At 47.1% G+C, this 21,181-nt stretch overlaps 1 long non-coding RNA gene across 3 annotated transcripts; it reads right to left on the reverse strand.

The window, feature by feature from the left end:
* Positions 1 to 13,656: 13,656 nt before the first annotated feature.
* LOC116095485 lies at positions 13,657 to 19,588 on the reverse strand. 3 transcript variants are annotated; one of them, XR_004120613.1, is made up of 6 exons: positions 19,427 to 19,588; positions 18,711 to 18,825; positions 18,133 to 18,272; positions 16,135 to 16,312; positions 15,832 to 16,030; positions 13,657 to 14,011 (listed from the first exon to the last, which is right to left on the reverse strand). It is a non-coding gene; the product is annotated as an uncharacterized LOC116095485 (long non-coding RNA). The 3 variants fall into 3 exon arrangements; XR_004120611.1 differs by lacking the exon at positions 18,711 to 18,825 and adding an exon at positions 18,876 to 18,990; XR_004120612.1 differs by lacking the exons at positions 18,133 to 18,272; positions 18,711 to 18,825 and adding an exon at positions 18,876 to 18,990.
* Between the last annotated feature and the right edge of the window lie 1,593 nt (positions 19,589 to 21,181).

A 21,181-nucleotide genomic window follows, 5' to 3' on the forward strand; every position in this document is an offset into this window, starting at 1 on the left:
AATGGCTCAGTGGTTAAGAGCACTGACTGCTCTTCCAAAGATCCTGAGTTCAAATCCCAGCAACCACAAGGTGGCTTACAACCATCCGTAATGAGATCTGACGTCCTCTTCTGGAGTGTCTAAAGACAGTACTTACATATAATAAATAAATAAATCTTTAAAAAAGAAAAAAAGAAAAAAAATGTCTCTCAGAAGCTTTTCCCTTCAGGTTCCCTGGCCATGGTTCAGTTACATGACTTCTTGTAACATCACCACCACCAATAGGGACCGCCCTCTAGCTCTGTGTGATGCTCATCTGCTGACCTGATCAAAACTGGAATTCTGCTTATCATCATCCCTAAGGAGAAACAAGACAGACGTGGTCACGAGTGGCAGAGTCAGCTGGGCATTTACCTTATTTGACAAGCGAGGGAACTGAGGCAGCGGAGATTCACTGCGATCAGGTTGTAAAGACAAGACCAAGCTTCTCCTGATGAGTCTGCTTCGAGAGCCCTTCACAGCCCCCTAACATGTCTAAAAGACTGAGCTGTTGCAGGTCACATCAAATGGAATTTACTACTGAAAGCATCAGGAAGACCGGGTCTCTAACAGCAGCTAGTGTATTGGAACATCTCAGAGCCGCTAGCCTGCAGACAATTCTGGTCTGATTAAACGTGAATATGACTAAAGGTTAGTTTAGCTTTGTGCTTGAAAAATGGAGATTAAACGAGAAAAACACAAAAACAAAGGGACATCTTTAAAGAAAGCAAACGTTTATAATCCCGTGTTTTGCAAGCTTTCACGGCCCTTTCCATCTGTCCTTTATTTTCTTTGCAGAAACGGCTAATTTCTTTCAAATGCTGTATACTGGAAAAATTTAAAGTGCTCATCAGATAAACCAATTTAAAAGAACCACTACTGACTTTTCTTTACGAAGTGCACAGAGCGTCTGACTTGCTTCTGATAAGGTCTCTTTAAGTAGCATTATAATTAAGCCCACACAGACATGCTACGTTTCCGAGAACGCAGCTGGACTGGTGCTAAGGCGCATGCGTAGTGGGCCTTAGCCTTCTGCAGCATCTCAATAACCATGTGTAGCCTTCGTGCAGCCACCCATCCTACTCTCTTGACACCGTTACCTTCATCACAAGCCACTTGCCCGTTCACCTCAGCAAGCCCTTGGATTAATTTATGAGACACCTTCACTGAGCTTTGGTTCTGGTCATGCTTCCCAGCTTTGGTCAGGAAAAAAAAAAAAAAAAGGTGGGAAACCAAAGTGGTACCCTTCTCCCAGCATGGAACCCCACCTCAGAGTGATTGAGTCAGCCAAAGTGGGGGTGGGGAGCAGCAGTGTGTAGCATAGAGAAAGAGGGTGAAGGTGGGAGGGAACAAAAGAACAGGCTTCCAAACCTGGCCTTGCTAATCCTGGCTTGCCTCAGTTTTCCCCTATATAAAACTGGGTATCACAGCACCTGCTCTGAAGACAGATTATATTTAAAATGATATATAATAAAATCTAGATGTATTGTTGATCTTAGAGTTACCATTAGAAGCCTTTCAGTGAACAATGAATAGATGGGTTGTTTGTTGGCAGGAATGATTCTGCCTGTGGCATTGTTATTGTTAGAGTGGTTTGTGAAAATACACAGGATACATTTGCTTTAATTTTTAATGCTCATAAAGTACGTAACGCTTGGTGGGGGGAGAGGGGGGAGGGAATCAGCACAGAGGAGAATGAGAGGCAAGCCACCTGGGGGCGTTGCACCCAGAAGCCAATGGTGGCTACCCCAGCCCTCTGGCTTCCCTGCAAACAGTTTCTTTTACCAATGTGGTTTTTGGTATGCAAATCACTGTATGCAGATTTCTGTGTGCAAAATACAGCACAGAAAAATGGCCTCCCTGCCAAAGAAGATAGGAGATGTTGGCTACCATCGAGTGAAATGGTAGCAAATTCCTGATGCCTTCTCCCACTGCTCTTTCTAACAATGTATGGGGTGAGCAGATTTTTGGCATGCTAAACTGAACTATTTTGGCTTTAGGTTGTGTGTTCTTGTGATAAAAGTGTGCTTATTGAAGCCTGTAACTACTTTTTGAAGCCATAATAATGTGTCGTGGTATTTAATTTAGCATTTCACAACAGCGTACCACCTCCAGCTAGCAAAACCGCTTGTTCTGAAATCACAGATGGCTTCACATCTGAGGGTAGGGCTGCTTGACTTCTGTGCTTCCTACTTTCTGCAAAGAATTGTGCTTACTCAGAGACTTCATTTTACACTTCAGGAAATGTTTCCTAATTAATGTAGTCCTTAGTAAGTGGAAGGAAGGCACGTCATATTAGAATATTCTTTCTTCGGGAGAACAGGCGAAGCTAGCACTGAATTCTCAAGGCAGCATTTTATCATTGAGGCAGAATAATAACATGTCTCTTTCCTGGTGTTCCTTACCAATTCCAAAGCCCCTCCCCACTGGCTCCTTTCAGGAGAGGAGATGAAATACAAATGTGTTCCAAGGTCACTTGTGATGGAGCCTCTGGTCTCCCAGACTTGGGATTATTTGTATTCACAATTATGCTCAAGAGACGGACCACTGTAAGCCGGTAGCCCCAGATCACATGCCTTTCCCCAGCCTTACCTTTCCCTTACACTCAAATATTTTTTTGCTCATGTGGGGTGTTTCAAACTTGCCACCTTGCCAAATGAGATGCTCATTAATTTTCCAAAAATGAAGTTTCATTTAAAAGCATTCTCGGGACAATGCACATGGTCTGCAAGCAAAGCTAACAAGTGTAAGGCTGTCATCCCCCTGGTGGCTGGAAGAGAGGGAAAGGAAATCTTCCTGGGGACACTTGTTCACGTACTCATTCATGCATTCACTGCTTTGTGCGTGCGCTTACTTATGCATTCATTCATGCATACATTTGTTAGCTTGACTTCCTGCTTACTATGCGTTGGGTACTGCCTTGGGCACAGAAACACAAAGACAGAACTATCCCCAGCTATCCTTCAGTGTCTTCCAAAAGAGACCAATGCACAGCTACAGTGGAAGTGTGCACCAGACACCCAGGCGTACACAACACAGGTGAGGTCATGCACTCTACCTTACCGGCAGCCATGGAGAGCTGCTTGGATGTTGGCAAAGCTTTGGAAGCTGAACAGATGTGGTCCAGATGGGTGGATAGGCAGGGGTGAAGAAGCCCTGAAGACAGAGGAGACAGTGAAAAAGCAAGTCTGGTGGCTTGAGCTGCCTCGGCTGGGAAAGTCTTTCAGTTGAGAAATTTCTTTGACCTAAAAATAAAGGATGGGGGAGGGAAGTATGGAGGAGAGTCTCAACTGTGTGTCTATCTCGCCCTTTAATACTTCTATTCCATGACTCATTCATGTTCGGCCACCTATGGCTTGACCAGTCAACTTGCCTCCAGCTTCTTCCTGTGCTTATCTCAAAAGCTCTGAAGTGCCCACCCGGCCCATTTGAAACCACTCAGACAAAACCAAATACCTTAGCCGGGCTGTAGTGGCGCACACCTTTAATCCCAGTACTTGGGAGACAGAGGCAGGAGGATCTCTGAGTTCGAGGCCAGCCTGGTCTACAGAGTGAGTTCCAGGACAGCCAGAGCTACACAGAGAAACCCTGTCTCGAAAAACCAAGAAACAAACAAACAAACAAACAAAAAAAAAATCCCAGGTACCTTAATCCTGGAGCAGAGGTTCTCTACCTATGGGATTTGACCCCTTTGAGGTCACAAATCAGATATCTTGCATGTCAAATATTTACATTACAATTTACAACTGTAGCAAAATTATCATGTAGAAATAAAATAATTTATTGTTGGGGGTCCCAAAACATGAGGAACTGTATTAAAGGGCTGTAGCACTAGGAAGGTTGAGAACCACTGGTCTAGAATGGTACCCTCCTCTGACATGGTCCCTCCTGACCTCTGGCTCTGATTTGGAGAGACTGGAGCTGGCCATGGTATCAGAGAGCAGCCTGGTATGGAGGGAAGATGCTTTACACAGTATTTGGGGACTCCTAGAATTCACTATACTCAGCTGGCCTCAGAGCCTTCAAGATGCATTCATAAATGCAGGATATGCATAGCCACCACCAAGAATGTAGAGGGAGAGGTGCGAAGGAGAACAGGACTTTGTAAATATTGGCAAGTAGAGCCAGTTCGGTGACACCTGGAGCTATGTTCTCCTGCCAGGCCAAGGCAGAAGTGGCCTGTATTTGCTGGGGAGCTGTACTACTCAAAATATAACATAATGAATCAACAGGATGTGATTTGTGTAGCAGAATGTCATTCAGTAGGCCTTAATGAAATTATTCTAGATACAAGCCAAAGGATAGTCTGGCCACACGTTGTGGAATCATGCAGGAAGCCAGTCCTTGCAATGTGGCCATGGGAAGCCAAGGTTGAGAAAGTCACGTGGGTGTGACTATAAACATTAGATTAAGAAGCTGAGGATATGGACTCATGACTAGAATTTGTCTGTGGCCAAGGATCGGGAACCTTTATCCTTCTTGCACAACTCTGAACGGAAGAGAGATCCAACACCAGGAATCCAGGGGAGCCTCTTGCTGCTCACCCCCTCTCCCCCATCCAAGAAGATAAACACTTGAAAGTCTGCCCAGATCTTGTAATCTTATTAATCTAACAAAGAGACTCAGTAACTGCCTCAACCAGGGGGATCAGTGTTTACCATGTAATTTGCAACAAGCCGATAAACACACCCTGGCTGCAAGGAGGCAGGCACTTGGCAGAAAATGGTGGGAAAGGATTAAGACTAAAGTTTCTGGGTAAATGTTTGCTGGCTTCCCCTGCCTCTGGCCTCCCTGCCCCTGCCATCTCCCAGTTCAAAGGTACTTTGTAAGTGGCTTCTTCTGGTCTTTCCCTCCAAGGATCTGTCCCATGCTTCTGGTTGAGAAAGATGGCCCCTTGAAGGTAATCTTGCTGGGCAGCTCTGGCATTCATCTGTCTTGTGATAGACCTTAGCTTTGCTTCTTCCTTTGATCTGCAGGGACAATGAAGTTTGATAAGATGATCAAAGACTGGTTCCATGTAGACCAAATCTCACACAACAGTGAGCCTTTGGTGAATACAGGAGAGAAAGAACTTACAGGGTGAGTGGAATTCAAGTAGGTAAGTCATGGTTAGTCAGTCAGGACAGAGGTCTGGAGGCCCCAGGCTTGGCTGAGGCATCCCTTTCCGATGAGGCCAGCAGATCTGCAGTCAGCTCTGGACTCAGCCCAGGTCTCATTCCCTGCCTTTAAATCACAACCCACCCCCCTGCCCCCGCCTCACTTTGTCTCCCACCAGGACCAGTACGTGTGGATGAGATCCCAGGGTGCTCTAAGACACAGCACTAACACAGATATGCCAAGCACCTCCGGCAACTCAAGTGCTCACAGGAAACCTGTAAATTAGAAACAGAACCACAGAGAATCTGAGCAACATTACTGAGGTCACACAGCTAAAAAGAGTCAAGCCTTGCTGTAGGGGCTTGGATAGAAGCCGCATACTTTTTTTTTTTTTTTTTTTTTTTTTTTTTGCAACTTACTTTTGGGGGGAGGGGGTGGGCATGGCTCAAGACAGGGTTTCTCTGTATAGCCCTGGCTGTTCTAGAACTCACTCTGTAGATCAGTCTGGCCTCCAACTCAGAAATCTGCCTGCCTCTGCCTCCCAAAGTGCTGGGATTAAAGGCATGCACCACCACTGCCTGGTGCAATCTACTTTTAATAAGGGTTCAACCTCTCCTCTAGCCCACCACCCAGCTGAGGTAATGGAAGAGAAAAGTTATTAGGATGTAGGGGAAGAGGATCTGTTCAGCATTAGTTCTTTGGGGGCGAGCTGGATCTTCTTTCTCAGCAGTTCAGTCCTGGAGCAAATACCATATCCAGCTCAGCAACTACTGACCAGTCCTCCAGATAGGCAGATACCATATATGAACCAGCAGCTGCAGTCCAGTCCTATTGGCCGGCAGACACCAGGCACGAACCAGCAGCTGTAGTTCAATCTTGAAGAAACTGCAAAGCTCACCAACTGGCCTGAGGTGAGGCCACAGAAGCAGCAAGCTACCTCAGGAAGCTCTCAGGCAGTTCTTTGGCAATTTCCTCTCAATGGCTGCATTAGCACAAGTTGAGCTCAACAACGCTATGTAAGGCAAACCAATACATGCTTATCATTAGCAAAGAATAGCGAAGGAGAGCAAGCCATACCAATATTCAGTGGTTGTCTCCCACTGTGGGGTCATATTTATACTTCTTCATCATCCCAGATCCTTTCACGTGTTTGCTATATCAAACATCCTTCCATCTGTATGCCCCAGCAAAACATCATTTGACATAATTAACTTTCCAAAGAAACTAGAAGTTTCCACTTCAGGCTACGTGGAAGTCTTGCCTCCTTCCAATGCTGTCATTTCTAGTCTCTGCTTCTGTATTCCTACCTGTAACCTCTTCTCTTGTCATGTGCCTACTTGGGTTTAATTTGGGGCCTATTGCCCTTGCCCAAAATGTGCTCCCAAGTCCTCTCATTCTGTTTCTGCAGGCCCTCTCTCATTTTACCCTGTACTCTAGAGTATGTGGCTCACATGGAGATACACAAGGTCCCAGTGGTTAGGTTAATGTTGCTGGTATTAAACACTGATCAAAAGCAGCTTGGGGAGGAAAATGGTTTATTTCATCTTACAGTGTACAGTCTGTCCAGGGAGGCTAAGGCAAACCTGGAGGCAAGAACAGAAGCAGAGACCATGGAGGAATGCTGCTCACTGGCTTGCTCAGCTCGTTTACTAGTACAAACCTTGACACCTGCTCAAGGGTCACACTGCCCACAGAGGGCTGGGCCCTCCCACATCAATCAAGAAAATGCCCCTCAGGCTTGCCCACAGGCCAATCTGATGGAGGTAACTCCTCAAGTGAGGGGTCCTCTTCCAAGGTGATTCTAGTGTCAAGTTGAAAACAACTATCCGGCACATACAGGCTGCCAAATACATGGCTAATTAAACATGAGAAGTTCTCTATATGCTAAGAGCTGTCTTTGTTATGGTCCCTGGCTTAAGATTCAGAGCACTTACTGCTCTGGCTTGGCTTGGGTTCAATTTGCAGCATCCACATGGTGGTTCACAACCATCTGTTACTCCAGGCCAAGGGATCCATTGCCCTCTTCTGACCTTTGTGAGCAGCAGATATGTTACCTAGTGCGCATACATGTATGCGAACATGTTGGCATTCAGGCACATCCCTGGACAGCTAGAAGTGACTTCACGACAATCAGGCATCTTCACAGCCAGCTCCTGAGGGACCCAGCGATGAGACATGATGATCCCAGGACCCACAGGGCAGAAGGAAAAACCCAGCTTTCACAAGTTTCCCTGTTTTACACACACAATAAATAAGTGTAGTAACAATTTTAAAATAAAACCAGGTGTATATGGAACTTAATATTTGCCAAACTAAAAAGTAAGATCCAGACAGAGGCCCTTCTCCCTAGCGAGGGCAGCATTTATTCCAAGAGTCTCTTTCTTTTTTGTGAGCATAGTATATCCACACCTACATTTCTGTCCCTTTTCAAATCCTGCTCTTCCACTTTCCTTACCTCCTTTAAGATAAATCCTGGTTATGTGCTTCTATGTTTACTGTTGGAAAGGTGTTCTTTAGTTGGAATAAACTTTAGTGATGTGTGCATACATGCCGAGAGCAAGCGAGCTCACACACACACACACACACACAGAGAGAGAGAGAAAGAGAGAGAGAGAGAGAGAGAGAGAGAGAGAGAGAGAGAGAGAGAGAGAGAGAGAGAGCATGAGTAAACGCTTCCTGTTCCATCCACCTCTGAAATCTAAGTAGACAATTTCGGTTATGACTCTCCAAGGCAGGAGGGAGCCAGGTTTGCCAATGGCCTTCTACCTGGCCTGGACCTAGATTTCTCAGCAAGGCAGGATAATTATCCACAATTGCAACAGCCATGGCTGTGAATTGAACTCATCCTTCTAAAGACACAGTGCCTCTGTGTGGGGTGTGCTACCTCTCCTGCGGTCTACAGTTTCACAGGCAGGTCCCTGACAAACTCATTAAACTCAACTCTGAATGAAAATCACAACAGCCAAGGGCAATATTTTGAAAATAAACCTGTTCAGCGCAAGAAGTAACGAAGGACTTGAGGCCTCAGGAGTGATGTAGAAAGGAACGGAAAACCTCAGAACACCTTTTCCTAAACTGAAGTGACTGAATCCATCCCGGCAGCTTGGTCCTTTCCTGAAGCCAGCCTGCCACCTCAGCCATATCCGTTGCCTGCAAACATCACATCGGTCTCCTGCCACAGAGAGCGACTGACATTTCCTCCCGACCTGTGTCCTGTTGCCCCTCAGCCAAAGCGCCTGCCAGGCTGCGTTAAGAGACAGGTGACACGGCTGACACAGATGGCAGTGATGCCTGCTGCACAGGCTGTGGGAGGAAGCAGGGAGGCAGCCCTGCTGTGAAGTCCACTCATCCTAGTCAGGGGTGATCCCTAGTCAGGGCTCTCAGGAGACAGAGATGCTGCCAGAAGCTGGTCACCTACTGAGAATGTTTCTTCACTTAGGGGAAGTGGGGCAGAGCCTATTTCTAAAAGGCTGAACCTATGGTGTTTTGGGGCACACTTTTCCTAAGTCTACACCCCATGAGTGCAGTTCTCTGAAAGCCTCTCTGGGATGTCTCTAATATGACAAGTCTTTTCAGGGTGTCTCAGCCACAAGAATACACAACAGGAATTACGGTGGGGCCTACCTCTGCATCTAGTGTATCTACTGTGCCTCTGTGCCCCCTCAGTAGTAGCAAGGATGGTTTCCTGCCTGGCTGGGACTTCTGAGGCGTCCAGGGTTTCCTGCTTAGCACCATGGATCTAGGGACAGTTTTGGATTCAGATTCCAGGCCAGCCTGCAAGGAAGGCTCCCCAGTTTCTCCAGGCTTCTATCCCCCTGGTAGGCTGGAATGACAATTTCACCCTTCTTTAAAAACAAAAAAATAATCTTAAGATTTACTTCATGGGGCTGGAGTGATGGCTCAGCAGCTAAGAAACTGGCTGTTCCAGAGGACCTGAGTTCAATTCCCAGCACCTACAGCTCACAACTATCTACAACTCCAGTGAGGAGCCAACACCCTCACATAGACATGCATGAGGCAAAACACCAAATGCACTTAAAATTAAGAAGAAAAATTTTAAGAAGATTTACTTCGTTTTAAAATCATGTGTATGTATGTGCACCTGTGCATCTGAGTGCAGGTAATGCTAATCCCAAAGATTCAAGGAGACAAACCACTGACCCAAGTCACCATGGTCAGATTAAAGCAAGCCATTAACTAAATAAAGCTTTTTTTATTGGTCTACATGGGCTGCCTCCTCCTAAGGCAAGGTTGGAGAGATCAGCGTTGGACATGAGAAAGACAAAGTTTTTAAAGCTCAGGGTGAGGGGTTTCCAAATTGGGGGGAAAGTACACAGGGTTACAGAAGCAGAACATAAGCCATCCAAGTTAGTCATAAGGACCTTTGGAAACAGTCATGATTGCAAGGTGGTCATAAGGTAGTCATGACAACGGGTAGTCACAACAACCTTTTGAAACAAAGGTAGGTTACCAGGTGATAACAAATAACTAAGACATGGTTGTCATTCCTGGAACAGGAGTTAAGGTTACAGGTAGGGCATAGCCCCATCCTTGAGAAATGAAGATTAAATCATAGACAGGAATGAACCTAGTTTGTCTTTACTTTAAGATGGCTTTTAAGCCTAAGAAGGAGGCAGGTTGATTCATCAGTACTTGCAGAAGCCAGAGGCATTGATCTTCTGGATCTGGAGTCACAGAGGGTGCTATGCCACCCAACACGGGTACTGTGGACCGAACTCAAGTCCTCTGCAAGAGTGGTATGCTGCTGAGCCATCTCTCCAGCACCTAAAATATTTTTAAATGACATTTTACTCATTTATCATGTGTGTGTGTGTGAGCATGCCACAGCACACTTGTGGAGGTCGGCAGACAGCTCGTGGGAGCCAGCTCCCTCTTTCCACCGTGTAGATGCTAGCAATCCTCAGGTCCTCAGGCTGAATGCCTTTACTCACTGAGCCATCTGGCCAGCCCAGAGCACTTCTCCTTACAGGAAGGCACTGAGTATAGAAATGGTTCGTTGCAGCTATTTCTTGGTGAATATCTTTTAAAGGACACTATGGGCATTTAGGAGACGACTGAAGATCAAATCCAGAGACCAACCTCCAGGAATGAAGACTTTTCCTGTAGTTAGAATTTCAACCTTAATAAGCCCACATAAAAGACACACAATCCAGACCTTTTATCTGTAAGTCATATGCCTAGATTGGGCAGATCTAGGGCTATAGTAACTTATTCCCCACCTATAATGCCCCTTGTTACTTGCTGTTTCTCCTGGCCACATGGTTCTGGTCCATGGTGGCTTCCTCCTCCACCATCTGCTTGGAAAGTATGCCTGGTGCCCATATTCCACCAAAGAGCACTTCCTGTTCGTCTTAGGGTTTCTATTGCTGTGAAGAAACACCATGACCAAGCTGATAAAGGGAAACATTTAATTGCAGCTGGCTCAGAGTTCCGAGGTTTAGTCCACTGTCATCATGGCGGGAAACATGGCAGCATGCAGGCAGACATGGTACTGGAGAAGTAGCTAAGAATTCTACATCTGGATCAGTAGACATCAGAGAGAGCCACACTGGGCCTGGCTTGAGCATCCAAGACCTTGAAACTCACCCCCCTCCCCGACTTAACACACTTTCCCCACCAAGGCCACACCTCTTGATAGTGCAGCATCACTCCATTTTCCACACAGGGAACCAAGACACAGTGAGGTCAGTTGTCTTTTCCAAAGACCCATAACATCTAAGTGAGCAAGTCAAGATTTGAACCTGAGGCCATCTGACCCTGTGGACCAGGCTCCTGCCCTCAGCTTTGGAAAGGAAAAGATGTAATCAGAGACTAGGTCTTCCACACAAACAGTGTGGTGGTTTGGATGCCTGCATTTGAATGGCCTACATAGGCTCATAGGGAGCAGCACTATCAGGTGCTCTATCCTTGGTGGAGAAAGCAATACAAAACCTTCTTAGGGCCTGCACAAAACCTGTGCAGAGTAGACCTCTGAAGGGGAGAGATATCCCAGCGGGCCTCTTAGTAACATGGACTAATTAAAACAAGATAAGACTGAATCTAATAAGACAGGGTATAATGCTTGCTACAGAAACAACAGGGGCAGGGTGATGGGGGTGGGGGTGGGCAGAAAGAACACTAGGAGAGCCACAGAAAAGTCCCAGTTCCTCCTCTAATCTCACTGACCAAAGACAGTGTGCAGAGTGTCTCAGTTAGAGTTTCTATTGATGGAATGAAACACCGTGACCAAAAAAGCAAGTTGGAGAGGAAAGGGTTTATTTGGCTTCCATCTCTATACCATTGATCATCACTAATGGAAGTCAGGACAGGAACTCAAGAAGGGCAGGAACCTGGAGGCAGGAGCTGATGCAGAGGCCATGGAGGGGGTACTACTTAATGGCTTGCTCCTTGCAGCTTGTTTACCCTGCTTTCTTATAGACTCCAGAACCACCAGCCCAAGGATGACATCCCCTACAATAGGCTGGACCCACCCCCGTGAATCACTACTTAAAAATGCCTTATGGGCTGGAGAGATGGCTCAGCCGTTAAAGGCTAGGCTCACAACCAAAAATATAAGAAAATGCCTTACACCTGGCTCTTATAGAATAATTTTCTCAATTGACGTTCCTTCCCCACAGAGAGCTCTAGTTTCTGTCTAGTTCTGTCTAGTTTCTGTCTAGCCAGCTCATGGAGGGTGATTAGTTTGGTAAAAATAGTAACTGAGTCCACTCCTAACTCAGGGACCTCCCCAGGACTCTTGCTCTATCATGCAATGCTACGAACTACCACAAGCAGCCCATGGCTATCCCAAGATTATTAAGGAAAAAATGCATCAAAAATCCTAATTCTATTTAAGGGGGAAAGACCAGGGTTAGAAGGCCAAGTTGCACGTGACTCCTCACTTGTGGGAGTTCCCACTGACAAGAGCAAAGGTGACTTTTCCACTGTAGGGCTCTGGGGCAGGAGTGCTTAGCACAGCCATTTGGGTCAGTGCTTAGCATCCCAGCGACTACGAGAATGGCTGTTGAGAGCTTAGGTTTGCAATAGGTTAGCCTTCTGGATGAAATCTACAGGAAAGACAGAGCCCTTAGACAGTACAGGCTTTTCAGATATTACTACCACTCTATAAATATCTCACGCCCACAGTGTATCAGGTGCCACATGGGAGATATTAGAGAGTTGGCTGGAGATTTTCTTAAAAGACACATAGCAGTACCATATGCCACTCATCTTGGATAATATTTATGTACATGACGGAGAAGTGAAGATTAGCTGTGTCAATATGTATAGAAAAATCCCACAAAAGATTCTGTGGGGTGTATATTATCCACACTCACCATCAAAGCATTTGACTTTTTTTTTTCACTTCTTTAAGAGCCTTTCCACCTGTGAGTTGCAGTGAGACATTAACTCGGCAATAATGAGAGGATTTCCCAGACCCCGGGGATCTCCTACGGGCCATTCCGGTTCTCTGTAGCTAAAAGGAGTGTGGACAGCAAGCTGTTCTAGCTATTGTTCACGGATGGGACTTGAAAGAGGCTCATTCCTTTTCCATAGTAGACCCAAAAGAATAAACAAGGCCTGCAAATACGATCCCAACACAAGTTTATTCATAAGCACCGTGCACATATCCAGTCAGAGCATGCAGCCAGGCCGGAGCTAAGAGGCTGACGTGTGCCTCCCAGCACACTGTTGAAGCACCGGCTCCAATCTGAAGGTACTTGGAGATCAGGTCTCTGGAGGTAATTAAATGAAGTCTTGAGGGTTGGAACTGTCCAGTTGTACCTTTCTAAGAATTGACATTAACTAGGCAAGTGACAGCACACAGCTGTCATCTAGCACTTCAGAGACCGAGGCAGGGTTGGGAGTTCCAGTCTGTGCTATAGAGTGAGAATCTGTCTCAAAACCCACAACCAAACAAACAACTAAAAAGAATCAGATGGTCCGTCCATTCCGTCCCCCCAACCCCCTCCCCTCTCTCCTCCACACCCCTTTCTCCTCTCTTCCAGTAAGGATACAGTGAGGAGTTGGCCATCTATAACCTAGGAGATAACCCTCAATAGGTCTCTTACCAGAGCCAAACCATGCTGGACCTGCATGTCTAGCCTCCCGGGCAGCAAGAGGATACAGGTCTCTTGTTCAGCTACTTGGCCCTTTTGTCACAGCAGCCTGATGTGACTGATACAATAAGGTTTGCATGCCATGTGCTTTCATCTTAAACAGTGACAAGATCAAACTGGGCGATAGCATTAAGCAGTTACATTCCAGTGACCGAATCCTGGCAGAAGGCAATTGTTAGGGGCTGAAAGACACACAGCTGAGAGAATCAGTCTGGAGCTAAAAATATGGAATTGTCCAATTATCTGTAGCCCAGATCAGGATTAAATAGACTAAGTGCCAGTGACATTGAAGTCCTGTGACAATGCTGTTGAGCATGGGCGGGCGGGCAGGCGGGAGGAGGCGAGAGAACAACCGAGTTCGGTGTGAATGGCTTTCTCTTTACTACGAAGTTTCATTCTTAATTGCCAACTGTCTCGCTGAGCCGGTTATTAGCGAAATTTATTTTTGTAATAAAAGCTCTTTGTTAAATCACAGTTTTAATAACAGTGATGCGAACTAGATTTCGCTGTCATAAGGACACTGAAGTATTTGTTACTTTTGGAAAAGAAAAACAAAAGACAAAGAACCGCAGCCTTGCTCCAAATGTTCATTCAACCAGCAAGCAGAAGAGCAAGTGACTTCATTGGAGGGTGGAACTCAGAACGCCCTTGTTAGAATATGCTCAGGGCTTGCCTGGGCACCAGGAACCTCAGGGTCTGGATTCAATCTGACCTCTACACAGCTGTGTGACCTGGGCCAGATCCTTTGCCCTCTCTGAGATTTAATTTCCCCATTGCTTAAAAAAAAAAAAAAAAGAGAAGAAAGTTAAATGTTAAATGTTTCTGCTCTCCCAGGCCTCTGAAAGACCAACTCTCCTCAGAGCAGTCAGCACAGGCTTAGGAACAGAATGAAAGCACAGAAGCCATATACCCAGGAAAGGGAGCCTCCATTTACCACCATTGCTACACTCTCTGTGCAGCTGTGCAGTGCCAGCCTACGGCAGCACATCCTGTGGGTGGCCAGGCATGTCCAACTGAGCCTGGGGAGCCACGGATGGACCAGGATGGAAGTGCCTAGAACTGAGGCACTGGAGGGAAGGATGCCTGGTAGAAAGGTAGTCTGAGGATGGGGCACAGGCAGAGGTCTCCTCAAGACAGTGTCACTTGGATCCCAGGCTAAGGATTCTGCTCAGAATTCTGGCCTTCCGAGGGCTGGAGAAATCCTAAGCCCAGCATGCAGAGAATGCCCGAGCCAGACTATCTCACTGCAACACTGAGTTCACCCAAAGATGACCTCCCCCAGCAGTCCTGGGGACACGGGAGCATGGGTGGCCATAGCAAATGCAGCTTTTCAGAGGCTTGAACAGTGTTTCCTCACAGCCCCAAGTCCTCTCTCCTGGGCTTGTGGGTGGCAATCGTGCCTGTGTTTTCAAACTTCCTTCTGTGTCCTGGGCTCCTTCTCTTATTAGAAACCAGTCTCCCTGGACTTAGGCAACAACCGTGCTTATCTGCAGTGACAGAAAGCTCTGGTGGTGAAGAACCAGCCTGCCTCCATCTCAGACTTAAAGCCATCTTACAGTAAAGATAAACTAGGTTCGTTCCTGTTTATGATTTAATCTCTTCCCAAGAACCACGCTATGCCCCACCTATAACCTTAACTACAAATGGTTCTATATGGCCTGTTCCAGGAACGACAATCAAGACCTTTGTTTAAAAAGGTGCTTTTATAGCCATCTTGCAACCCTACCTTTGTTTCAAAATATTATATGACTGCATATGGCTATCTTATTATGACTTCCTGTTATTGTGACTACCTGTTATTGTGACTACCTTGTTTTGCCACCTTGCAATGTGACTTGGTCTCAGGAGCCTGTGTAAGACTAATTTGTTATGCTTATGTTCTGCTCCTATAACCCCGCCTCCTTTGTCCACCAAATCACCTACTTGGGACCCCCCAACTCTGAGCTGTAAAAGCTTCATCTTCCTCATACCCAATGCTGACCTTTTGAACCCAGCCTTAGGGGGAGGGGGCCTGTGTAGTCCAGTAAGAAAGCTGGCTTTAATTAATTTGGCCATGATGATTTGGGTCGGTGGTCTTTCTCCTCCCATCTCTGGGATTAACAGTAGCCTGGAGGAGGCAATGCCCTCTGATAAGTTTTGTAGGTATGATGTAGTAGGAGGGGGTGCCTCAGTGGGCCCATGCTGAGGCATCCCCTCTGAGGTACCAGCCGAATATAAAATAAAGTTTTTGGGGGGGCATGGGAAGGGGGGTTAAGAAGGGAGTAGAGGCAGAGAAAGAGAGGGGACAGGGGAGGAGAGAGAGAGAGAGAGAAAGAGAGAGAGAGAGAGAGAGAGAGAAAGAGAGAGAGCCTGTCTCTACCTCCCAAGTGCTGGGATTAAAGGCTGTACCACCATTGCCCAGCAGGAATTCTTTTAAGTAGTTTTGTTTGGCTTCATAAAGACAATTAAAAGACCATGTGAAACAAGAAACACACACACACACATACACACACACACACACTAGGTTAGAAACCTGTTAACAAGCCACCATTTCCTCTCACACAGGTTCCTGCAGTGATCAAGGTTTCTGAAGTTCGGAGTTTTCCCAAGCCCTTACCTGCTTCAGTCTTGCCTTCTTTCTCACGGTGGCTGTGTGGAGTGACTGCACTCCACACAGATATTCAGAGACAGGCTGTTGTAGGATGCGAGGAAATAAACAGCCCTGAAACATTCCCAGCCAGTGTCAAGGAAGTCATAACTCTCTCTCCTCAGCCTGCACACGGTCCCCAGACACAGGGATCCTGAGATGAGAGTCTCTGGCAAGCAAACACAGCAGATGGCACTCAGCTCATAGGCACAGAGACCTTCCTACTCCCCCTGTCCCCCATTTAACAAGGTCTCACCCAGGAGCCCACCTCACCTGCTTTGGAGAGATTGCTTTGGAATCCCCCAGGAGAAGAGGGAGGCCTTTACTCTGAGCAAATAGGTCGAAAAGCTCATTGAGTGCTTTGGTCACACACACATACACACACACACACAGTCAGAACAGCACGGACATTAGCATGGCCTCTGCGTGGCTGGCAAATCTAGGAAGCATTCTATAGGTAAGTAAAAAAGAAAGAAAAACATACCATATTTATATTTTGAAAATAAACACAGTAGTACTTGAAGAACATTAAAAAGAAAATTCAGAAATGTTTGGAAAGGAAGGAAGTCAGAGGACAAAGGTGGGAAGCACCCCTGGGGGGCAAAGCATTCAGACTGCCCTTTTGTCTCTTGGGATTTTTGTTTTGTTTTGTTTTGTTTTGTGTTTTTTAACTTTTAGAACACAGGACAGAGCTCCTTTGATCTCAGAGGGATCAACGGGTTCCACCAGCAGACAGTGGGGTGAGGAGGCCATGGAGGAGTGCAGGCACAGTGGGGTGAGGAGACCTTGGAGGCAGTGCAGGCACAGTGGGGTGAGGAGGAGTTCCCTGGTGCTCAGGCTCAGACAGCTTGCTTTCCTGTCCACTTGCCCACAAGCTGAGCAGGCCTAACCCAGGAGTAGCTACAGGGAGGGAAGCCTGTGAACTGTGGCAGCCTGGGAGTTTAGGTGAAGAGGCAAGAAGGGCCAGGATGCTAGTGTGGACTTTGAAATGCATAACAAGTACACGTGAATAGGGACTGAAGGAGCCTGGAGGCCAGCATGGGCTTTGATATGTAACAGGGGAAGTGGCAGGCTGGTTCCTGAGACATGCAGTGTGTGAGCTTTTATCTCTCTGCCAGCAGTCTCTCTCTATAGTCTAGCTTGAGCTGAGCCAAGACTGTGGTTTGGGGTTCCCACTTGGACCTGACACCAACCTCCCCCTGGAAGGGGCTACTGACACCCACTTTCTCCCAGGCCCACTTTATCCACATTGAGGTTTGGGGTTGTTCTTTTAATTGGTATTTAGTTTTGAGACAGGATCTCACTGTATATGCCAGTCTACTCTCGTGCCTGCTATGTATCTAAGCTGACTTTGAACTTCTGATCCTCCTGTCTCTGCCCCTTCAGTATTAGGATCGCAGATTTCAGCCACCACACCTGATCCATATTGGCACTTTTTCTTCAGGAGGCCCTGCTGGCTCCTGTACCAACAGGTAGCTAACGTGTGGCTTACCTATGACACACATAAGAGTGAAAAGAAGAAAATCACCCTGGCATTGCTGCAATAGAGCAGTAAGGCACCCACGGTGGCCTGTTGCCCGTGCATCTGAAAGCCTTATACTATCCTAAGGAAGCCAATCCCAGAAGACTGCATGTTGTGTGGTCTGTTTCCATGGTGTTCTGTTTGTTTGTTTGCTTGCTTGCTGGTTGCTTTTGTTTTAAGATAGGGTCCCTTATAGCCTAGACTAACCTTGAATTTGCTATGTAGGTGAGGATAACTTTGAACTCCTGATCTTCCTCATGTGCAATGGTGCTTGGTTTATGTGGTTCTGTGGAGTAGACTCAGGACCTTGGACATACTGGACAAGCAACCAAACTGACCGTCTGTGTTACATCCCTAACCCTGTGATAGTCTACAAAGAGAGAAACTAACTACAGGGCAGAGAGAGACCAGTGTGGTCAGAGCCACAGTGGGTAAGGGATTCAGTTATAGAGTCTGGGGGATCTTGAAGATGGTGAAAATACATTTTTGGTGTGGGGTGAGCCTGTTGGGCTTCTCAAACAAACAGCACTGAATAGATTAGTTTTCTTGTGTGTGTTATACCCCAGTACAGCTGCTTAGAAATCACTGTAGGGAATGGCCTGATAACTAAAGATAGGTACCTTCAAAGGTTATGCTGTTAGGGTCCCTGCAAACACCTTTTTGGCTGGTACCTGAGACAGGCTGGCTTCCTCTCCCCTCACGGGAGGGGTTCATGTGTAGGTGAGCCATGCAGAGCCAGCTGCACATACCTCAAACATGATCAGATGGAACTGTAGACTCCTGAGGAGTGACTGACCCTGACAGAGTTAGAAAGGCTTCTTGCCAGAGGTGACATTCCAGCTAACTCGGGACAGGGTGAGGCATCTGCTCGTGACAGGTCAGGGGAAAGCTGGGAACCAGAGGCAAAGGACAACTTTAAATACGGAGGAATTTAAGGGGCAGGAAGGGGGGGGCATGTTTGCTCTCTCTTAGAGAAAACTATATGTGACAGCTGGTAAGTAAGGGTCCTCTTGGGTCTTGACAGTGCGTGAGCCTTGAGCTTTGGACTCTCCAGAGGCAGTGAAGGTCCCTAAGAAGCAAGGCCATTGGGTTTTCATTTTAGAGGAATCCTGACAGCAGACACTGGGGCCCCCCCGGGGTTCATACGTCAGGTTGGTTTATATTCTTGCACCTCAAGCGCACAGGGCTACCGTGTTTTAATTTTGCCTTAAAAAGCAACTACTATTTTCTGTCACCATCATGTCAAAGTGGTAGCAGGAGGGTGGGGTAGTGATAGCTCTTAAAGCCCAGTGTTGCAAAGGAAATTATCTTGCAGTGTGAAGCATACCTTAAAATCAGATCCATGTTCCCAGAACTCAAGGAGGCAGAGGCAGGTGAATCTCTGTGACTTCCAGGCCAGCCTGGTCTACATGGTGAGTTCCAGGCCAGCCAGGGACACGAACCTGTCTCAAAAAAAAAAAAAAAATTCAGTGTAGCTTTACAAAAGACTTACCAGTCACCTGAGGGCCTTCCTAGGCTTGGTTCAGGCTCTCAGAGTGGCAGGGGTTGGACACAGCCTGAATCCCTCATGGATTCCTCAGAAACATGTGCAGCAAGCAATTCATGCCCTAAGAAATTAGAAGAAGGGGAGCTGCCAGTAGCTGAAGCAGCCAGAGAAGGTTCTAGATCTCTGTAACATGTGGCCAGTCTGAACGAGGTGTGTGTATGTGAATGAACGTGCTGTGTATGCTGGGGATCTCATGTCATGCAAAGGACGTTAGGTAGTTAGGTTCCTTTAATCACTTTGGTTCTGAGTGCTGAAATGGTAACCTTTTGAAAATGTTTCTCAAAAGAAAAAAAAAGTTATTGAATTAATTTCACCGGACACCTTTTACTATTTTAAAAAACTAAAGTTAGACACCATGGTGTGTGCCTGTAGGCCCAGCTACTCAGATGGCTGAGCTGAGAGGATAATTTCAGACTAGGAGTTTGAGACTGTCTCAGAAAATCAAATAAAAACATGGCTGCTATTAATAGAACTGCGAGGCACATACGTCGACTTACATTTATGTCTCCACAAGCTGGCGTGTGGGCAGAGGCAGAGCAGAGGAGCAGTCGGGGACACGGTACATCCGTGTGGGGGTTCTGGTCCTGACTCGGTTAATGACAAGCAAGGGCTGAAGGTTTTCACGGCTTCAAAGAGGGGTAAAAGTAGATTTCTCTGCAGTCTTCTGGAAAATTAGAGGTTATAGGGCTGTGCTCATTGTGGAAGGGATGAGGCAGGGGAGTAAGGGTCAGAGAAGTCGGGATTTGGGGTCAGAGAGCTGCTCCAGAAATCTACTTCAAAAGCCCAGAATGTGTCAGGGAGGAGAGTCTGGGACGCCTCAGGGCTTGCTGGCACTGGGCCACACAATTCCCAACTTTGAGTGCTCACCCTCCCCAGCCAGGGCTCAGTTAGAAGGAGAGCTTCCCATAATGGCTGACCGTTCCTCCTGCCCAGTGCCCTAGCATCCTCTCTGTCTGATCCACAGGACAGGGTGCCCCAGGAACCTGGGGCCTGGTGAGTGGTAGGCATGACCTGTCACCTAACCACACTCCCAGTCAGCCCATGTGCATAGTGCACTGGAGGAACTTGCCAAAGTGTGCTGTATCCTACATCTGGCTTGGGGGACCGACTCGGCTGGTGCTGTGATGTCAGCAGGTCTCAGTCCCATCTCACAAGCAGGCAAACAGAATCTGAGAAGAGAGCAAGGATACATACAGTGAGGCTCAGGCATTTCCCAGTGGGAGGGGGCTTGACACAGTCTCTCTATGCTGTCTGCTGACAAAGGAAAGAAAAACATCATTTACAAACTTCTGTAAGCAGAGGCTTTAGGCCCAGGCCTCTCTTCTGAGCTGCCACTTCCCATGCCCAGGATGATAGCTTTGTAGGCCTGGAAGTCCTCAGACTTACAGAGCAGAGGAAGCCTGCAGCCAGCCAGCCCCTTGAGGCTCTGTCCACCCAGCAGAGGCCTGAACCCTGGAGGTGCCATTTGTCACTGTGGCCAGCAGGGGGCACTCCAGGACAGTCAACTTCTCAGGTCATGGCCACAGGCATCACCCAGGAATTGTGTCCTCCATACATACATTCAACCCAGGGTCCCCATTTTCCTTCTCTTCATAAGGACTATACAGCCAGATTTTTGAACACATCAGATTCGGATAAGTGTTTACCCACTTGATACCTTGAGCAGGCCTAGTGCTTCAGAAAAAAAAAAAAAATACCTAGGTAGTCAGTCCATTTATCAAGGAATGGGTCAGACAGAGGCTCTTGGAGTTGAGGTGAGGGGAACCCTTTAATTGTTCACAGGGCAGGGTCTGCATGGGAGAGAATTTGGAATGTCAGAGTCCTGCTTCCTCTCTTCCCCTTATATACTCACAGTGAGACCTTGGCTCCCTAGACCCAGGGAAAGTCTGGGTCCCAGGCCCAGCATATGGGCTGTGTTCCATCCTAAAGTCAACTCTGAGGTGACTCAGAACTTCCCCACACCCTGCACGCAGGGGACAGTAGAGGGGGCCTGGAGTCTGGAGGCAGGTTTGTTCTGGTTATTTCTGGCATCGAACAGGAGAGAACACTGTGCAGACACACAGGAGCAAAGTTCTGGACGTATTAGATACCTTGCATAACACAGTGACTCCCACACCTGCTTAGGGATGGTACCTGTGATGAGTGTGTACGGCGTGTTTTGTGTAAACTATTGCAATGACGTTTTCACTTGGCAGATCTTCGCAGCATCCCGTTAGTTCACTGCTAGCTCATTCCCGACTCAGGCAGGTTTG

The sequence above is a fragment of the Mastomys coucha genome, unplaced genomic scaffold, assembly GCF_008632895.1.
Source record: "Mastomys coucha isolate ucsf_1 unplaced genomic scaffold, UCSF_Mcou_1 pScaffold18, whole genome shotgun sequence".
Classification (NCBI taxonomy): Eukaryota; Metazoa; Chordata; class Mammalia; order Rodentia; family Muridae; genus Mastomys; species Mastomys coucha.